General features: G+C 37.6%; 1 pseudogene; it reads right to left on the bottom strand.

The window, feature by feature from the left end:
- Window positions 1-309: 309 nt before the first annotated feature.
- On the bottom strand, window positions 310-19,671 carry LOC118922048 (collagen alpha-1(XXI) chain-like; annotated as a pseudogene).
- Between the last annotated feature and the right edge of the window lie 395 nt (window positions 19,672-20,066).

The raw sequence follows: 20,066 nt of genomic DNA on the forward strand, positions 1-20,066 counted from the left end.
ATTTTTCTGCCTTTTCATGGTGATAGCAGTGCCTGTAGGGAAGTGTGGATGTGTCAGCTGGGAGAAGAAAGTCCTTTCCTGCTTGCTGGATGCCTTTCCCTTCTCCGCTGCCTGTGTCAGTTACCCGCACTCCTGGAGCAGCCACCAGGTTAATCCCCTAAGCTGCTGTGGGCAGGGTGTCCTTCAGAGCAGTGCAGAGCCCTGTGGGGAGTGGAAGGCACACCAGGTGCGCTCCTCCAAGATAGCAGCACCCCTGCCTGGCAACTCTTGCCTGCAGCAGCCTTTGGGTCTGGCCTGGGTGGCTGTGTGTCAGGCTGAGATTCCAGTCCCAGACCGCTTGGTCACCAAGGGCTCGTGCGGACCTCTCCCAGGCACCTCTGGCTCCGTGGTTGCCAGTGAATGTGGGCTGCTCCCGGGCCACTCGTCACCTCCATTGGCTCGCATGGACCTCTCCTGGGCCCCTATGGTGCTGCAGTTGCTGGCGCACATGAGCCTTTCCCAAGCCGCTCGGTTGCGATCGCCGTGGGCTCGCGCAGACCTCTTCCAGTAGCCTCTGGCGCCACTGGTGTACGCTGGCCATTCCCAGTCTCCTCTGGCGCCGCCGCCGCACACACTGCCACTCTCCCACTACTGGGCAAGTGTGTCGGAGTCTGCACCAGTTGGGGGAACGACTGTCAGGCTGCTTAGTGCCATAAGGGGCTTCAGAGCTGTGCTGCCGCCTAGGGGTTTATGGCTCCTAAAGTTCCCCGGGATTCCCAACTGCTGGTTAAGTGTGCCGGAATGACTTCTTCCAGTTGTGGGGTCTCTGCCTCTTTTTTTTTTATTTTTTGAGAGGTCATCACTCATATTTATTGATCAAATGGTTGTTAACAACAATAAAATTCTGTATAGGGGACTCAATGCACAATCATTAATCCACCCCAAGCCTAATTCTCATCAGTCTCTGATCTTCTGAAGCATAATGAACAAGTTCTTACATGGTGAACAAGTTCTTACATAGTGAATAAGTTCTTACATGGTGAACAGTACAAGGGCAGTCATCACAGAAACTTTCGGTTTTGATCACGCATCATGAACTATAAACAATCAGGTCAAATATGAATACTCGTTTGATTTTATACTTGATTTATATGTGAATCCCACATTTCTCCCTTATTATTATTATTATTGTTATTATTAATAAAATGCTGAAGTGGTAGGTAGATGCAAGATAAAGGTAGAAAACATAGTTTAGTGCTGTAAGAAAGCAAATGTAGATGATCAGGTGTGTGACTATAGAGTAAGTATTAATCCAAGCTGGACAAGGGCAACAAAACATCCATGGATGCAGAAGATTTCTCTCAAAACAGGGGGCGTGAGGTTCTAAACCCCACTTCTGTTGATCCCCAGTTTGTCACCTGATGGCCCTCCTGCGACTGTGCCTGTCTTAGGTTGTTCCTCTGTCTCTTTAAGACTTGCAGAAAGCACTTGCTTTTCTTTTGTCTCAAGGGTACTGGTTGCAGGGACCTGCCAGCAGGTTTTGCTTTTCTGTTTCTCTAATATCCAGCACCCCATGCACCTTGTGTCTGCGCTCCGGGTGCGGATTTCTAGAGCTGCTTATTTAGCAGTCCTGGGCTTTCACTCCCTCTCCGTTCTGACTCCTTTCTTCTGGCTGGGTTCTGGGGTGGGGGTGCATTCGGGTCCCGCCTGGCTGTGGCTTGTATCTTACCCCCTTTGTGTGATGTTGAGTTCTCGCAGATGTGGATGTATCCTGGCTGTTGTACTGTATCCTCTGGTGTCTCTTTTAGGAATAGTTGTATTTATTGTATTTTCATAAATATATATGTTTTTGGGAGGAGATTTCCACTGAACTACTCACACTGTCATCTTGGCTCCACTCCCCCTATTTTATTCTTTTTGATGCAATTGTGATTGGAATTGTTTTCCTGATTTCTCTTTCTGCTAGTTTATCTTTAGTGTATAGGAATGCAGCAGATCTCTGTGTATTAATTTTGTATCCTGCAACTTTGCTGAGTTCAGATATTAGATCTAGTAGTTTTAGAGTGGATTCTTTAGGTTTTTTAATGGACAGTATCATGTCATCTGCAAAGAGGGACAGTTTAACTTCTTCCTTGCTAATCTGGAGGCATTTTATTTCTTTGTGTTGTCATAGTATGTATTTGTGATAACTATTATGATGCTTAAGGAATTACTATTCATGTTTTAATGGAAAATGGATCAAACATGCATTCATTCAACAAACATTCATTGAATACCTGCTGTGTGACAGATATTCTATACGCTGGGACAGTAACAAGCAGTAAGAGATAAAAATTCCCGTTCTTGTGGAGTATAGTTCCTGCGCATGTTTTGATTGACTTAATTTTTTTGGAGGAATTGTAAATAGTATTATGTTTTTATTTCTCTTTCCAATGTTTTTTGTTAATATATAGAAATTGATTGATATTTGTGTATTTTCCTTATATTGTATGATCTTGTTAAACTCAATTTTTTTGTTATCATTAATCTACAATTACATGAAGAACATTATGTTTACTAGGGTCCCCCCTTCACCAAGTCCCCCCCACAAACCCAATTACAGTCACTGTCCTACAGTGTAGTAAGATGTTGTAGAATCACTGCTTGCCTTCTCTGTGTTGCACAGCCCTCCCCATGCCCCCCACATTATACATGCTAATCGTAATACCTCCTTTCTTTTTCCCCACCCTCATCCCTCCCTTCCCTCCCATTCTCCCCAGCCCTGTCCCTTTGGTAACTGTTAGTCCACTCTTGGTTTTTGTGATCCTGCTGCTGTTTTGTTCCTTCAGTTTTTCTTTGTTCTTATACTCCACATATGAGTGAAATCATTTGATATTAGTCTTTCTCTGACTGGTGTATTTCACTGAGTGTAATATCCTCTAGCTCCATCCATGTTGTTGCAAATGGTAGGATTTGTTTTCTTCTTATGGCTGAATAATATTCCATTGTATATATGTACCACATCTTTATCCTTTCATCTACTGATGGGCACTTAGGTTGCTTCCATTTCTTGGCTATTGTAAATAGTGCTGCAATAAACATAGGGGTGCATCTGTCTTTTTCAAACTGGGCTGCTGCACTTTTAGGGTAATTTTCTAGAAGTGGAATTCCTGGGTCAAATGGTATTTCTATTTTGAGCTTTTTGAGGAACCTCCATACTGCTTTCCATAGTGGTTGAACTAATTTACATTCCCACCAGCAGTGTAGGAGGGTTCCCCTTTCTCCACAACCTCACCAACATTTGTTGTTGTTTGTCTTTTGGATGGTAGCCATCCTTACTGGTGTGAGGTGATATCTCATTGTGGTTTTAACTTCCATTTCTTTGATAACTTGCAATGTGGAGTATCTTTTCATGTGTTTGTGGGTCATCTGAATTTCCTCTTTGGAAAACTGTCTGTTCAGCTCCTCTGCCCATTTTTAAATTGGATTATTTGCTTTTTGTTTGTTGAGGTGCCTGAGCTCTTTATATATTTTAGATGTTAAGCCTTTATCAGATCTGTCATTTTTGAATATATTCTCCCATACTGTAGGGTACCTTTCTGTTCTATTGATCATGTCTTTTGCTGTACAGAAGCTTTTCAGCTCGATAGAGTCCCACCTGTTCATTTTTGCTTTTGTTTCCCTTGGCCGGGGAGATATGTTCATGAAGAAGTCACTCATGCTTACATCCAAGAGATTTTTGCCTATGTTTTTTTCTAAGAGTTTTATGGTTTCATGGTTTACATTCAGGTCTTTGATTCTTTTCGAATTTACTTTTGTGTATGGGGTTAGACAGTGATCCCGTTTCATTCTCTTACATGTAGCTGTCCAGTTTTGCCAGCACCGTCTATTGAAGAGACTGTCATTTCCCCACTGTATGTCCATGGCTCCCTTATCGTATATTAATTGACCATATATATTTGGGTTAATATTTGGCATCTCTATTCTCTTCCACTGGTCTGTGGCTCTGTTCTTGTGCCAGTACTGAATTGTCTTGATTACTGTGGCTTTGTAGTAGAGCTTGAAGTTGAGGAGTGAGATCCCCCCCACTTTATTCTTCCTTCTCAGAATTGCTTTACCTGTTCGGGGTCTTTGGTGTTTTCATATGAAATTTTGAACTATTTGTTCCAGTTCATTGAAGAATGCTGTTGGTAATTTGATAGGGATTGCATTGAATCTGTATATTGCTTTGGGCAGGATGTCCATTTTGACAATATTAATTCTTCCTAGCCAAGAGCATGGGATGAGTTTCCATTTGTTAGTGTCCTCTTTAATTTCTCTTAAGAGTGTCTTGTAGTTTTCAGGGTATAGGTCTTTCACTTCCTTGATTAGGTTTATTCCTAGGTATTTTATTCTTTTTGATGCTGTTGTGAATGGATTTGTTTTCCTGATTTCTCTTTCTATTAGTTCATCGTTAGTGGATAGGAAAGCCACATATTTCTGTGTGTTAATTTGTATCCTGCAACTTTGCTGAATTCCGATATTAGTTCTAGTAGTTTTGAAGTGGAGTCTTTAGGGTTTTTTATGTACAATATCATGTCATCTGCCAACAGTGACAATTTAACTTCTTCTTTACCAATCTGGATTCCTTGTATTTCTTTGTTTTGTCTAATTGCCATGGCTAGGACCTCTAGTACTATGTTGAATAACAGTGGGGAGATTGTGCATCCGTGTCTTGTTCCCGATCTCAGAGGAAAAGCTTTCAGCCTCTCGCTGTTTAGTATGATGTTTGCTGTGGGTTTATCATATATGGCCTTTATTATGTTGAGGTACTTGCCCTCTATCCCCATTTTGTTGAGAGATTTATCATGAATGGATGTTGAATTTTGTCAAATGCTTTTTCAGCATCTATGTAGATGATCATGTGGTTTTTGTCCTTCCTTTTGTTGATGTGGTGGATGATGTTGATGGATTTTCGCATGTTGTACCATCCTTGCATCCCTGGGATGAATCCCACTTGGTCATGCTATATGATCCTTTTGATATATTTTTGAATTCAGTTTGTTAATATTTTGTTGAGTATTTTTGAGTCTATGTTCATCAGGGATATTGGTCTGTAATTTTAATTTTGGCGAGGTCTTTGCCTGGTTTTGGTATTAGGTTAATGTTGGCTTCATAGAATGAGTTTGGGAGTATTCCCTCCTCTTCTATTTTTTGGAAAACTTTAAGGAGAATGGGTACTATGTCTTCTCTGTATGTCTGATAAAATTCTGAGGTAAATCCATCTGGCCCGGGATTTTTTTTCTTTTGTAGTTTTTAAATTACTGCTTCAATTTCTTTGCTCATAATTGGTTTGTTTAAATTTTGTGTTTCTTCCTTGGTCAGTCTTGGAAGGTTGTGTTTTTCTCGGAAGTTGTCCATTTCTTCTAGGTTTTCCAGTGTGTTAACATATAGGTTTTATAGTATTCTCTAATAATTCTTTGTATTTCTGTGGGATCCGTCGTGATTTTTCCTTTCTCATTTCTGATTGTGTTGATGTGTATTGATTATCTTTTTCTCTTAATAAGTTTGGCTAAAGGCTTATCTATTTTGTTTATTTTTTCAAAGATCCAGCTCTTGAGTTCATTGATTTTTGCTATTGTTTTATTCTTCTCAATTTTATTTATTTCTTTTCTGATCTTCATTATGTCCCACCTTCTGCTGACTTTATACCTCATTTATTTTTCTTTTTCCAGTTTCAATAATTGTGACTTTACACTATTCATTTGGGATTGTTCTTCTTTCTTTAAATATGCCTGGTTTGCTATATACTTTCCTCTTAAGACTGCTTTCACTGCTTCCCAGAGAAGATGGGGCTTTGTGTTGCAGTTGTGATTACTTTCCATATATTTCTTGGTCTCTATTTTAATTTGTTTGTTGATCCATTGATTATTTAGGAGCATGTTGTTAAACCTCCATGTGTTTGTGAACCTTTTTTTTTTTCTTTTGTCCTTTTTATTTCTAGTTTTATACCTTTGTGGTCTGAAAAGTTTGTTGGTAGAATTTCAATCTTTTGGAAATTGCTAAGGCTTTTTTTGTGGCCTAGTATGTGTTCTATTCTGGAGAATGTTCCATGTGCACTTGAGAAGAATGTGTATCCTGTTGCTTTTGGGTGTAGAGTTCTATAGATGTGTATTAAGTCCATCTGTTCCATTGTGTTATTCAATGCCTCTGTGTCCTTTCTTATTTTCTGTCTGGTGGATCTGTCCTTTGGATTGAGTGGTGTGTTGAAGTCTCCTAAAATGAATGCATTGCATTCTATTTCCTCCTTTAATTCTGTTAGTATTTGTTTCACATATGCTGGTGTTCCTGTGTTGGGTGCATATATATTTATAATGGTTATATCCTGTTGTTGGACTGAACCCTTTATCATTATGTAATGTCCTTCTTTATCTCTTGTTACTTTCTTTGTTTTGAAGTCTATTTTGTCTGATACTAGTACTGTAACACCTGCTTTTTTCTCCTTGTTGTTTGCATGAAATATCTTTTTCCATACTTTGACTTTTAGTCTGTGCATGTCTTTGGGTTTGAGATGAGTCTCTTGTAAGCAGAATATAGATGGGTCTTGCTTTTTTATCTATTCTTTTACTCTGTGTCTTTTGATTGGTACATTCAGCAAATTTACATTTAGGGTGTTATTGAAAGATATGTACTCATTGCCATTGCAGACTTTAGATTCGTGGTTATTAAAGGTTCAAGGTTAGCTTCTTTACTATTTTACTGTCTAACTTAAGTCCCTTATTGAGCTGTTATAAACACTGTCTGATGATTCTTTGTTTCTCTCCCTTCTTCTTCCTCCTCCTCCATTCTTCAAATGTTGTGTGTTTTGTTCTGTGCTCTTTTTAGGAGTGCTCCCATCTAGAGCAGTCCCTCTAAAATACCCTGTAGAGGTGGTTCGTGGGCGGCAAATTCCGTCAACTTTGCTTGTCTAGGAATTGTTTAATCCCTCCTTCATAATTAAATGATAATCATGCTGGATACAGTATTCTTGGTTCAAGTCCCTTCTGTTTCATTGCATTAAATATATCATGCCATTCTCTTCTGGCCTGTAAGGTTTCTGTTGAGAAGTCTGATGAGAGCCTGATGGGTTTTCCTTTGTAGGTGACCTTTTTACTCTCTCTGGCTCTCTTTAAATCTCTATCCTTGTCCTTGATCTTTGCCATTTTAATTATTACGTGTCTTGGTGTTGTCCTTCTTGGGTCCCTTCTGTTGGGAGTTCTTTGTAGTTCTGTGGTCTGATTGATTATTTCCTCCCCCAGTTTGGGGAAGTTTTCAGCCATTATTTCTTCAAAGATGCTTTCTATCCCTTTTTCTCTCTCTTCTTCTTCTGGTACCCCTATAACGTGGATATTGTCCTTTTTGGATTGGTCACACAGTTCTCTTAATATTGTTTCATTCCTTGAGATCCTTTTGTCTCTCTCTGTGTCAGCTTCTGTGAGTTCCTGTTGTCTGTTTGGTTGTGTTTTTCTCGGAAGTTGTCCATTGACCAATATTCCATCATTGGTCACTTGCATCTTATCCATTCTGCTTATAAATCCTTTCAGAGATTGTTTCATTTCTGTAATCTCCCTCCAGATGTCATCCCTTAGCTCTTGTATATTTCTCTACACCTCCATCAGCATGGTTATGACCTTTGTTTTGAATTCTTTTTCAGGAAAATTGGTTAGGTCTATCTCCTTCTCAGTGGTTGACTCTGTGATTTTGTTCTGTATTAAATTCTTTTGCCTTTTCATGGCAATAGAGGTGGTTGTGTAGGCCTCATGCTGTGTGTCACCTGGGTAAATATCCCTTCTTACTGGTTTGTGGCCTTCCTATCCTGGGAGAACAGCGTCCTCTAGTGGCTTGTGCTGAGCAACTGCACACAGATTGGGCCTCTGATTCTTGCCTGGCTGCTGTGCAGTTAAGCTCTGTGATTGCTGTGGAGTTATGCTCCAAGTTTGCTATGGGCATGGCCAGCATCAGTCTGATGCTCCATATGGCAGATCCACATCAGAGGGGAGACATGCAGGAGTTCTTTAGCACCACGAGGGGCCTCTTAGCTGCACTGCTGCCCAGGAGAGTAGGGCACCCAGTGTTCCCTGGGATACCCAGCTGCTTGGCTAAGTGTCTGGGGATGCATTCATCTGTTTGTGGGGTCCCTGGCCCTTTAAGACTTTCAAAAAGCACTCACTTTTCTTTTTCCCAGGGGCGCTGGCTGCTGGGATATGCTCACGGGTCTTACTGTTCTGTTTCCCTAGTTTTCAGCACCCCATGCATGCACTGTGTGTCTGCGCTCTGGTGCAGATGGCTAGGGCTGGCTATTTAGCAGTCCTGGATCCCTTCCCCTCCCCTCTCCAAATCATCTCCTCCCACCAGGAGATGGGGTGAAAGGTGCTTGGGCCCCACTGGGCCGCGGCTTATATCTTACCCCCTTAGTGAGGCGCTGGGTTCTTGCAGTTTTGGATTTAGTCTGGCTGTTGTCCTGTGTCTTCTGGTCTCTCTTTTAGGAATAGTTGTATTTGTTGTATTTTCAAAAATATATATATTTTTTGGAGGAGATTTCCACTGCTCTACTCAAGCTGCCATCTTGGCTCCACCCCATCAATCGACATTTTTTAATTTGTAATTTCATACACTTCGTAACTTTGATGTTTCTGTCTCTACTTTAGAATGTTATTTCAAGAAAGTAGAGTAACTGCTCTTTAACTCAGTAGACAAATTAAAGACTGAGGGATACAAAAATCTTCTGTTAACATAAAAACAAAGATGAACTCTTGCCTTTTAAATCAATTTAGGTTATAAGTACCAAAAATTCTCTTTTTTTGTTGTTTATCTTCTTGTGTACACAAATTATGTACCTTTTAATCCTATGACACCTGGCGTCCAGGAGCACCCATTAATCCAGGAACACCATCTCTTCCTGGCAAGCCAGGAAATCCTCAGGGAACTTTGGGGCCCATGGGAGTAGGGGGCCCAGGAATTCCAGGGGAACTGTGTTGGGACTGGCAATGATCACAGTTTTGAATTCTTCCACTCTGAAGTAAGACTGGTAACTGGTCTTAAAAACAAAGAAACCCCTTAGGATTAAATGGTGCATGGGCATTAGCTCCAATAGTTTGTAAAACTATAGACCTTCACCAAAAATTTCACTTCTAGGAATTTCACTATGGAAATAGTCACTGCTCTGTGTGATGACATCACTGTAGCAATTGCTTAGAATAGGGGGAAAAGTGAAATTGTTCCCCATAAAATAAATTGGTAAATTAAATTATAGACATCCATATTCATTGATTATATTATCAAAATTATGTCAGGAAAAAAAATTTACTGAATGGTGAAATAATATTGTGTTTTATATAAAAGATTACAAAAGGGTGCCTATATGTTATTTTTATAAAAATACTCACCTAGAATAAAACAGAATTTATAAATGTCCTTCATTTTCTTCTTTATCTTACTTGTATCTTTTACAATTTCTCCCAAGTATTTGTATTACTTTTGTAATTAGAAAAATGTTATTAGAAATCTGTTTGAGACTTACCTCTTAATACATCAGTGCAAACTTGTCTAATAAACTGTTCTGAAAATTCTCTCCCCTGCATTAAATAATTAGGGTTTATAAGATGCACATATGAAGTAAAAAGTCATGCAAATATGAAAACTATGAAAGAAGCAGCATACATACAGGCTTCCTGTCCAGTTCTGGTGGTCCCTGAGGTTCCGTTTCCCCAGATTGCCCCTGAGGACCCACAGGCCCCAACAGCCCACCCACCCTAGATTCTCCTTTTGGTCCGATGGCACCTCTGACACCAGGATCTCCCTTTTCTCCTCTCTAAAAACAAAAGAAATCTTCAAAATTTCTATTTAAATATTCCAGAAGATACAACTCCATCATAAAAGTCCTTAAGGAAATGGATGAATACACATACACATGGACGCACAGCCAAGCTATATAGGAAACAACTGGGAAATGCTCTTACTGATCAGGAGGGAAATTTCATATCATATTAAACTATCATTTACCCTTTCATCCAGCCACTCAACCCCATAAATATCCACTCAATCTATTGAGCATAATATGTAGGCAATATGTATAGAGCCACCGATACGATGAACGCAACACAGTCCGTTCTCAAGGAGTTTAAATTCTAGAGAGTCAAATACAAAAACATAACATTCTTCATTGAAAAATATGCAGAAAAATTTAGCTCTTAATCCAGAAGAAGAACCAATAATACAGGCAAATACACAATATTTCATACCTAATTCAAGAATATGTATTCTGAAAATCACTATTTAGGACTATTGATGAACATGGAAGACATTTTCTGTTTCTGATGTCAATAGCTAGATTTACACAGTATTTGAAATCCAAACAATAAAGACCGAACAGAGGAGCACAATACATGAAAAAATGTACCTCTCCTTTTGCACCATGATGGCCTTGAATTCCCTTTGAAATTAATAAAAAAAAAGACTGTGATAAATGTGCAAGCTGTAGTCCTAGTATTGTGGTATGCACCTTTTACCATATATTTAACCAAACTTTGATTTTCAGTTCAGAAAATAATTGATAGAATTTGTGATCAAATTACACATATAAAATGTCTTTTTTGTCTTTTAAAGGAAAATGAATGACTAGGCAATATGCTAATTTGATAATTTAAAAATGCTAATTTACATGACTTTCATTCTTAGATATGAATGTTTTTACATATTGCAGGTCATATATGTAGGTTAGAATGGGATTCTACCTGAATTATTCTTAAATTCTATCCTGAATTTTTACCTATTGTAATTTTAAGGAAAATTAAAACTCAAATCAGTTAAGGTATGTTTATTCTTTTACTTTGTGATTAAAGGAATATTCTGTTTTTCCAAGTTTGTGTTCTTAAAATTAAATTTTGATTATTATTGACACAAAGTGAGCTAATATAAATTACCATTAAAAATGATTAATAGAGCACTTTTAATACTCATTTGTCCTATGCCTAAACCACTCACTGCTGGGAAGAGATTAGAGAAGCAATGTGAGGTACAATGTGGTGTTTTCCCCCAGTGATACAAACACTGAGGAGTCCATGCATGTAACTTACTCATTATAATCACTGGTTATCTCTGGAAGACTATTAAATTATTTCCCACCCATGTCTTTCACATATTCATTCCAATGGCATGTTATAGGTGGTAAGAACTTTCAAGAAAGACATTAAAATTTTCCATTTTTGAAATTCATTGCACACTCAGGCTCTAAAATCACCCAGTATCAGCTCAGGAAAAGGGGTCGGGCTTTCATACACACAGGTAGGATTTCATTATTCAACTTGAACATTAAAAATCCGTGTCCTGAAATTCCTATAAAATTTAGTGTATAACATTTCACAAAAAAGTTTTGAGTTTAAATATTTGATTTTATTTCTGGGTTCCATAAACATGGACATATAAATTAGTCAAAAGGAAAGAAAAATTAGGTAAAATCAACGTATGGTAAAGAAAGATAGACTCTAAAATTAAAATGTGAACATAAAACCCCTAACTCAGTTTTCATGTAAAAACTGATCAGTGAGTAAAACACTCTTTGTAAGGCCATTCTTCAAATATTGAGGTTTCTGAAAACATGCTGGGGGTTCTGTACCAGATGTAATCCTTCAACTAGAGCCAGTGCAAGAGGAAAGGTGAAATAGGAACTTCTCAGGACTAGAATTATTGGAGCTGAAACTGAAAACAGCTATCATCTGAATATAAGCTAAGATGATCTCCTGAGAGCAACATTGACGTAGACTGCATTCGCAACACAACACGCGTGCAACACTTGGTAGGACGACAGATGACCAAGATTTTGTTTACTTGAAGGGCGTGGGATGACGATACCCCTGATAAGCTCAGCTTCTGGTGATTGGAGATGCTGTTTCCAACAAATCTAGGGCAGAAGCTGTCTAGGACACCCAGATTCTGCCTTGGGGCAGGGAGAAGACTTGAATGTTCCTTGAGAATGGAGTAAGAACGAGTTATGGGAACCCTGGAAAGAGCGCCGTGTGTAAGCCAGTGAGTCAGCTAGGCTGAGCTCAAATCCCAAAGGAAACCTCCTTCTTATCAGAGCAGTATTAGGAGTAACAGTTTTTGGTGAAAGGCTTGGGTTAAGGGGGTGGACTAATGAAGGGGTGAACGTGGAGGGAGATGGTGGACAAAAGAGCTGTTTCCAGATACTCTGTGACGTGAAACTGAGGGGCTTGGTGCTACCAGGGTGGGAATTGGGGCAGCGAAGGGTGTGTCATCAAGTAGGTTTGCAGGTGCGCTAATTAAAAGACATTTTTTGATTGGATGTAATTGTACACATGCAAACTCAGTCCATTTCCCCTCTTAAGTTACTTTTGTTCTTGTAAGCTTCTAAACCCTCAACTCTTCTTAATATCTAGAGCTCACCTTCCACCTTATATCACGGACAAACTTTCAGTCATCTGTTTTCAAACCCTGTCCTCTGGGACCTCTCAGATTTCTGCAGGTGATCTAAGGGACACAGAGACCCTGTCCTTGGTGACATCATTACACAGTTTTATCCCCCTATCTCCAGAACTAGTGTAATTACTGAATCCTTCTCTCACCCGCACTCAAAAGAGATCGAACTCCTGGGAGGCCTCACACGTACAGCTTGCCTTTCTGGTGCAGGCCAAGTTGGAATTGAGTTTAACTGCAGCCAGTGCGACAGCAAACATGCTATGTAAGTAAGTGATCACTTTTATGCTCTTCTTTCTTGGTCCAGTTTGGCTCTGACTGACCTTACATGCCACGTGGCACTCTCACTGCAACATTACTTAATGAGGAGAGCTAAGGCAGGAAGGAGCAAAAGAAGCTTACTGTGCATCAGCTCCATAACACCGTACCTCAAGAGGACATTTTAGTAAGTCTCTAGCACAGTAAATTATCTCTCTGAACAAACTAGGGGGAAGCAAGTGCATTCCCTCCACTCCATACGTCCTCAGCTGCTTACATTCAAGGTGCAAATCAAGACTAAATAGGAGATGCTGCAACTCTATGGCTGCTTCTGGTAAATAACTAAGAAATGGGTGGAAATATCTACATTCAGTCATTTACATGCCAGATAAAAGCACTGAAAACCAAATTTCATAGCCACCAACAGTGTCAGTAGGGGAAAATGAAAATATAATGCAACCTGTTATCACCACTACCGCCTAGTATTTTCTTCCTTGCATGCTTAGAATGCACGCGATGTCGGCCCTTTTTTCCACCCATTGTGATTTCTAAGTAATCCTCTTGTCAGCATTGCCCAGTCATGCAATTCGTTATTTCATTTTCTATCAAAGAAAAAAGATACCTGTTGCCCTGGAATCCCTTGTCTTCCATTTTATCCCTTTTGACCCTTTAAAATGTAATAAACAGTATTAATTTGTTTGCACACCTGTGATGCCATCACATGCACAATACAAACTCTACATTATCCTGCAGTCAAGGGAAAAAAAGTCACAAAAGCAGTGATGCAAATATGTAAAATTATGTTAGAGATGTGGAAGGTAGTCTCTCAGAGAAGAAAAGAAGAGGAGAATCAATGTAATCTTATAGTTAAAATGGATAGAGACAAGGAGCAAACTACTGACTTTTGGGGAACAGGTAAATAATTTTTGATAGTCTACATGAACAACATGAAAATAATTTTAAAATGCAATGACCATAGACAAAAAAATAATTTTTTAATGTCAATGACATAATTATGTTCAGTGTTGACTATATGCATGTGAGGAAATGGAGACCTTCTTATTTATTTATTTTTATACTGCCTTGGTTATAATTTTTAAAAATTAAGGTATCATTGACATACAATCTTATGAAGGTTTCACATGAGCAACATTGTGGTTTCAACATTCACCCAATGTTGTCAAGTACTCCCCACCCACTGCAGTCACTGTCTGTCAGCATAGTAAGATGCTACAGAGTCATTACTTGTCTTCTCTGTGCTATACTACCTTCCCTGTGACCTACCTCTATTTTGTGCACCAATCATAATGCTCCTCAATCCCCTTCTCCCTCCCTCAGCCCCACCCTCCCCCACCCCTTTCCTTTGGTAAATGCTAGTCCCTTCTGGGAGTCTGGGAGTCAGCGGCTGTTTTGTTTCCTCTGTTTTGCTTTGTTGTTATACTCCACAAATGAGCAAAATCATTTGATATTTGTCTTTCTCCTCCTGGATTATTTCATTGAATGTAATGCCCTCTAGCTCCATCCATGTTGTTGCAAATGGTAGGATTTGTTTTCTTTTTATGGCTGAATAACATAAAAGGAGACTTCTCTAAACAAATTTTCAAAAATTAAAAATAAACTAAAACGGAACACTAGTCAGTCATAAAAAAGAACGGAATCTTGCCATTTGTAACAACATGGCTAGACCCTGAGGGCATTATAGTAAGGGAAATAAGTCAGACAGAGAAAGACAAATGCCATATGATTTTACTTACATGTGGGATCTAAAACAAAGAAGCATACCAAACCAAACCAAAGACAAAAACACAGAAAAAACAAGCTCACAGACACAGAGAACAGATTGGTGGTGGTTGCCAGAGAAAAGTAAACGAGGTACAGGTGAAATGGGGAAAGGGAGTCAAAAGCTACATCTTCCAGTTACAAAATAAATAAGTCATGGGGATGTAATGTACATCATGGTGACTATAGTTAAGAATATTTTGCTGTATATTTAAAAGTTGCTAAGAGTAATTCTTAAGTTCTCATCAGAAGAAAAAGAGAATTTTGTAACTATATATGGTTTTGGGTGGTAATTAGACTTTTTGTGATCATATCACAGTGTATTTCAAACATTGAATCATGTTGCACAACTGAAACTATATATTGTTATATGTTAATTATCTTAATTAGAAAACACTATAAAATGTATTTTTGAATGAAGATCATTAAATCAGGACACATAAAAACAGAAAAATTAATCAAGATTTAAATGCATTTCTCCATTCAATAAATACTTTTGGATGTCTATCATATATAAAACATTCTGCCTGACCCTGAACACTACTTCATCCCTACATTGGTCAAGATAATCAGCAGTTTCTAGGAAAATATATAGCTAGATAGTATAATCAATGAGATATCTAGTGACTAAAATTTTAAATCACATTTGCATAGTGATTTATTTGTTTAGTTATTTAAGTGAATTCCCAATATTTATTGAGTGACACCTACTGGCTGGCCCTTAGGGACATCAAAGCAAAGATATCATTGTAACCTTAAAGTTCCTTACTGTGTGGTGGGAAAGATAAGCAACTAAATCAAAAAGGATGAAAATGTACAATTAAACGTCTGGGCTGGATACTACTGGAACATAGGAAGGGGCATTTGACAGAGAAGGTAGGGAAAATAATTTGGCCTTGATGAGTGAAAGTTGGCCAATAGGAGAAAAGACAGGAGGGTGTATGCAGGAGAACAGGTACAGGGCAAAGGCTAGTAATTGCTTCTGGCTAAAGCAGCAGGGCAGGAGTGGAATATAGTGGGCAGAATGGCAAGAGGTAAGATGAAAGATCCAGCCAAAACAGGAGGCACTTCATGGGACAGACTTTATCTTGCAATGTATGGGACACCATTGAAGGTTTCTCTGGGAGATGTGTACTTAGTTACTGCATGCCAGAAGAGAGTAGACCAGACTCAAGGAACAAATAGGAAGATCCTATAGTGATCTGGGGCCTCTGCTAACAAATGATTAAGACAAGGGGTACAGGGAGAAGAGGCCAAGTTTAAGAGACACTTAGGTGTGAAATTGCATGTGAATTAAGAGGAAGAGACTGAGTCCAAGGATGGCTTCCAAGATGTCTTTTCCTCAGGTGATTTCATGGTGCTCCTAATTATCATGATAAGGTATCTGTGAATAGAAGATGGTTTTAAGGGGAAGATGACAAGTTCTGTTTCGGACATGTTGAGGGAGGGACATTGAGATATATGGGTTTAGAGTCCATAGACACTTAAAATTTACCTCACTCCTAATTTCAAAATTAAAGGAATTGTAGAAATGCTTAAATATCTTTAATAAAAAATTGTGTAAAAATAACTGTTGAGTCTGAACCTAGCAGATTTGACTGTACTATTATTTCAATTTGAAATCCCTTTAATGGCTCCAGAAATTCCAGAGCTTTTAAAACTGAAATTTTGCAAAGTATTCTTCTTTTGTACATTAAGCTATTCTCCATGGCAAAACTCAGCCAATGTAACTGAGCTTTGTAATGTTAAAACATCAAGAAACTATTTGGACTGTAGATTGTAATTTCTGGCTGGAAGTCTTACATTTCTAAAATCTAGAAGATTGAAAGACCAACAGATATCATTTACTTCTGATTAAAGATATCATTGATTCAGTTAGTGGCTTCATATTCCTAGGTTGGTGTATTAGCAAAAAAAACACGTTCAGTAGCCACTTGAGTTGAAACTATTGTTATCTCGCATGGAGGTAGCATAGGCCTGTCTTTGCTTTTGTTGCTAAGGCACTAAAACAAAATGTCCTTCTAACCACCCTAGATTTCCTGGGCCTGATAAAATTTTCTGGTATAATCCTTCTCCCATTTATTAGTTTGAATATGTCTTATGTTTGGTGTTAATGGTTTCTTATCAACTTTATCTGTGTCATAAGCTATAAGCTATTTCAAATCATTTTGGAAACAGGTATACTATAAATATACAAAAAATAGGTATTAGAAGTACATAAAATCCATATCTTTGGTTTGTTAAATTACTTGGCTCTCAAGTTTTCTACAATAGTAAAATGCTGAAGAGTCTTAACGTTAGGTTTGATGTTGCCTGAAGAGTTTAGCAGCAAAGGGAAAAGCTGGGATTAACAATTAGATGTTGATGGTGAAACGGGATGGAGCTGGAAAAAACAATATAAGAATTAAAAAGAACAAAGCTCTGATTTTATTGCCAAGAAAAAGAAAAATTCAGCAACATACCTGGATGAATTTTTCACCTTGATTTCCTTTGTCGCCCTGCAAAAATAAAGCTTAATATATATCATAACCTAGTGTCTTTTGCATCCTTTCAAATAAACATTTTACTTCAGCAAAGAAAAATATATGGTATCACGTAAATCCCATAATTGCCTTATATATAGAGGCTGGCTTTAACACAATTTTGGGGAAGAGAGTAAAACCATATCATGTCAAATGATGTTCTAAATGAACGTTTTTTGGGCTCTTACATTTGAAAGGGCTGTTTCCTACAATTTCTATTTTACCAGGAAGAGGAGTTTTCTATATTGATCATAATCTGAGATTAAACCCAGAAGAAAGGACCTATATTGACAAATGTTTTATGGAATCAAGCTGAAAATCTTTTTATCCTTTCAGACTTCTGGTAAGAGCGACACTCCTATTTTGTTAAGAGGGCCTGACATTGAATACTTCTAAAAAATTGTTGACTCCCCTGGATTGACTGCAAAGCAATCTGAATTTACAGGATATTACTTAATTATAGATTTATTTGTTCTGATTGCATGCCTCTTCTAAGGTCTTCATCTAGGAAACCAAATCCATCCAGGGACATGAAGGATGCCACAGCTATTATTAGCAGGGGTTTGAAAACATTATACATACACTAAATATATAGGTTAGTTTATCATTAAAAGTATAATCAGTCCTACAATGCTACTTTCACAAAAGGAAAACTATACATTAATAGCTGATTAAAAATGAATAAATAGCTCCTAAACAATGTGTACCATTTTCCTTGAATTCCAGGTAAACCCAGGTATCTTGGTTCTCCTGGGGACCCACTCTTCCTTGTTCTCCCGAGGTAACACAAAAATTACATAAAGATTGAAGATCTACTGCCTTTGAAAATCACCAGTCTTTTTATCTCTACATATATCTCAAATTTTAGATTAATGGTTAAAAAATTTGTTGACATTCAGAGTTACTATTACAGAAATAGTACAGAATGACAAGTTTAAAGGAGTCCCAATAAAACTTGCTATACTTTTCTTTTTGCCAGTTAAAAAATTCTGATAGCACATATTTAAAACTTTTAAAAATATTTGCTATTTTTACATTTTATAACTTCAACAGTAAGTAATAATGTAGTGAAGATAATAAACACAGGTATCTCTTGTTTTATTTACTAACACTTTCTTTTCTTCCTTGCAACTGCTTATTCTCATTTTATTGCTACTTTAAAGAACTTATTGTTACAAAACTGGAAGGAAATAGAATAAAAATCAATGAAAATCTTACTATTTTTTATTTTGTTATATATTTTCTCTCTACCTCCCACAAATACACATACAGTATTTAGTTACTGAAATGTGCTCACTGTGTATGCATAACTTTGTCTTTTACTTCATGATGTATTAATACTGTGAAGTTCTTTATTCTTTATATGCCACTTACATGCCATTTTGGAAAATTTTAAATTACAGAATAGTATTTGACTGTATTGATTTGCTTTTATTTGAAATTTCAATTGTTAAATATTAGTTTTCATATTTTTATTTACAAACATTGGGAGAAACCTCTTTGAACTTAAATTGTATGCACATTTATATTTTTCTTTATACATATGGAAATTTACTTTCTTGGAAGCAAATTCTTGAGCTGTTTCAGTAGAGGTAATATTCCATGAGTTATCTTAACTCAGTTTCTCCACTCTCCATTATACTACAGAGATTATTTCCTTTATGAAATAAACGTTTTTTTAAAAGTACTAAATAAGGAAGTTCTTGTAAGCATATAGTAGTGATGTACCAATGACATATAGGTAATATCTGTAAGAGATGGCACACAATCTTGAACTTGCTTCATGATTTTGTGTTTTACCATTAGTCCAAAACTATCACATTAACTAAAGACTGCCCTCTTTTGTAGAAATTAAGTTTGGTTTTCTTTGCTCACTGTGCCCACTCCTGAGCTCCTGAATATTACTCTAGATTTTTATAGCCTGAAGAGAGTTGAAAAATCCCATAGAAATAAACATCAATCACTGATTTGGAGGAAACTGAAAAGAGCAGCTGTGAATCTCCACACTGAAAATAAATAATACTCCCTGTGGGAGCCACACAGTCTTGTTTTCAGCTCTGTACCAGAGTGATCTCCAGACAAGAGAGATGCTCATGTTAGCATACACCGTTTACCATTTCTAGAAAAATTGAGCCAAAGGTATATTTCATGTGTTTATAACCCAAACTATGATAGTATCCAAAACACAGAAATGAAAACCCACATTGGTCATTTCCTTCACATAACTTAATTTTGTGAAATAAGTTATCCTAATTTCAGGTATCTTTTTCTTAAGGGTTACAAAATATTAATCTCAGATAATGAGGGGAATTCATAATTCTTTGAAAATACTACCAAATGCATCAAATCATAATTACCTTGAGCCCAGGAGTCCCCAGTGTCCCTTGAGTCCAGGATCACCTTTATTTCCCTGTCAGTTCATCAAACAATTTTAATTATTTTTTTAACGTAGTTGCAATATATTTTATACACTTAAGGGAATATATTTAAAATAATTTTTACATTTTCAACTTTCCAATTATTTGACATATAGACTCTGTATATTAAGCCTACTTACTAAAAAAATTCTTTTAAACAAGGAAGTGAATCCACAAATTTACAAAGTTTCCTAAAAGCGTGTTTTAAAGCTGACAGTTCCAAGTAAGGGAAGAGATTCAAGTCTTCAGAGACCAGCACTAACTAGTTCGGTCTTCTTACTTCGCATTCTTCTACCGTGTATTTTAGCAGCATCCTATGAGTTGAAAATCTTCATCTTTGCGCCATTTTATTTCTCAGCTAAAGTCACCTTCTGTATGCAATTGAAGGAAAGAAAATTGGCTTCAGATGTAGAGTGGCTTTTTTGAAGTATGAATTAGAAAATGTTTAGCTTGTGCTCTTTTTCAGGATTCAAGCAGTCCTTTCTCACAGAGAGAAACTTTGAGAGCACAACCAAGTTGGCAAAGCAAGGTAAGAAAAGAGGATTGGATATTAAAAAGAGAGACTACACATGTTGGGTAATAAGGAGAGACTGCCAAAGGTGGTCTGGTTTTCAAATATATTTTGATACCTGAAATCACAACCTAGTCCATATCTGGCAAAAGTCCATATTTAAACAGAGAG

Source organism: Manis pentadactyla, chromosome 3, assembly GCF_030020395.1.
Source record: "Manis pentadactyla isolate mManPen7 chromosome 3, mManPen7.hap1, whole genome shotgun sequence".
In the NCBI taxonomy this organism is placed as follows: Eukaryota; Metazoa; Chordata; class Mammalia; order Pholidota; family Manidae; genus Manis; species Manis pentadactyla.